This window comes from Coptis chinensis, chromosome 3 (assembly GCF_015680905.1).
Source record: "Coptis chinensis isolate HL-2020 chromosome 3, ASM1568090v1, whole genome shotgun sequence".
Taxonomy (NCBI): domain Eukaryota; kingdom Viridiplantae; phylum Streptophyta; class Magnoliopsida; order Ranunculales; family Ranunculaceae; genus Coptis; species Coptis chinensis.
Genome location: NC_141458.1, coordinates 73,757,840 through 73,759,635, shown reverse-complemented (window position 1 = coordinate 73,759,635; position 1,796 = coordinate 73,757,840). Strand labels below are relative to the sequence as shown.

The following is a 1,796-nucleotide window of genomic DNA, read 5'->3' as shown; positions in this document are numbered from 1 at the left end:
AAAACAAACCCAAAAACAATAGAGAAATCAAGAAAAATGTGTGGTTTTCTCCATCACCATTCTTCCCACTTAGATCTAAGATGAACAACAAAAACCCCAACTCAACCACGAATCTAAACATTGTCATAAAACTCCAAGATGGTTAATGACATCCTCAATTTCCGAATTTGTTTTTTTTTTTTTTGTTTCTACAGTTCATTCTCCAAGATGGTTAATTTTAGGTCTTTCTTTACTATAACATGTGAGTTGCTAAATCTGTGGATTGATGTAGTCACATGATCAAGTCCATTTGGTAATCCACAAAAGCAGCTTTGTAGCATTTCTGAAGTGTTGCGATAGCTCAATTCATAACACTTCCAAAATATTACGGATTTTGTGACATTTTCAAAATGTTATATTGCGTACATTTGTAACATTTTAGAAATGTTACAAACTTTGTAACAGGGGCTTTTACAACATTTATTGAAATGTTACAAAAGTCTTTTAACATTTCGAATGTGTGTCACAACTCTTTTATGTTGTAGTGATAATGTGTTAGAAATTTGTTAGAAAAATGGCTAGACTATAAGGATTCGCACCCCCAATTTTTTTACAAAATCTCCACTACCGCACCACCCCCTAGTTCAATTATTGGGTTGCGTATACTCTTGCACCCCCAGACATTTAATCCTGGTTCCGTCCCAACATGTGGCCTGAAGGAAATCCACTCTAGTCTATTTCAATTCTCTTATTCAAAATTTTCCTACATTTGACGTGCATTACAATTCTTGTTGGCTAACACTTGATCACAAGTTTATGTATTTTCTTGATCTAGTGAAACTGTGCATTCCTATACAGCTATACACATCGTATAATGAAGTTGGAGCAGATTGTGAAGATGATGGTTTTTGAAGCTTTAGATTTGAGAAATATGTTAATTCTAGCATCGAATCCACTGATTACCTTTTGCGTCTCATGGTATACAAACATCAGCTCTTCCAGTGAGACTAATGGTATGCCTGCTCATACTGATAAATGCTTTGTAACCATACTTCACCAAAATCAGATTGATTGATTACAAGTACTAACCAAGGAGGGGGAGTGGTTTACTCTGACTCCATCGCCTAAATCCTTTACAGTCATGATAGATGAATCATTCATGGTATCTTCTTAATTTTAAACTACAGTTGTGATTTAACTCTTTTATGTGTTCTTGAACTCCACATCCTATAGCTACGAGTCTATGGCACATTTTGTACTTTGGCTATGACACATTTTTTTATGTCTTGCTTCTTAGGCATGAAGTAATGGTAGACTACATAGTCCTCGTCACAGGGTAACGTTAAATGGGAACGAAACTAGATACTCAATCGCTTTGTTTTCGTACAACAAGGGAATGGTCGAGACTCCGGAAGAGCTAGTGGATGAAGAACACCTACCCCTTACTGTTTAAGCCATTTCACCACTTGGATTTACTTCCCTTCCATTTCACATCGAAGAATCGCACAGAGAAGTACACTCTTCAAGAATATTATGCTGTATGATACTTTATTTGGTTTCAATCTTGCAGGGAAGTTTGGTCTAATCCCTCTTGCATTACGTTTTTTATTTGAACTAACGTTATGTAGTACTCCTGGACAAATAAGTTATTTAATTAGATGTGTGTCGCGTCTTACATGGCCCTTCTCTATGTTCTTCTCATTCATAAACTGATAATTGAGAAGACCAACAAAAAAAATACTAGATTGTAATGGCAACTCTTTTATGGACCACTATAAAGATTAATTAAACCTTTCATCCGAAAGTTGGTAGTCGCT

General features: G+C 35.6%; 1 pseudogene; it reads left to right on the top strand.

Annotated features, from left to right (window-relative positions):
• Positions 1–545: 545 nt before the first annotated feature.
• On the top strand, positions 546–1,523 carry LOC147510756 (deoxypodophyllotoxin synthase-like; annotated as a pseudogene).
• The last annotated feature ends 273 nt before the right edge of the window (positions 1,524–1,796 follow it).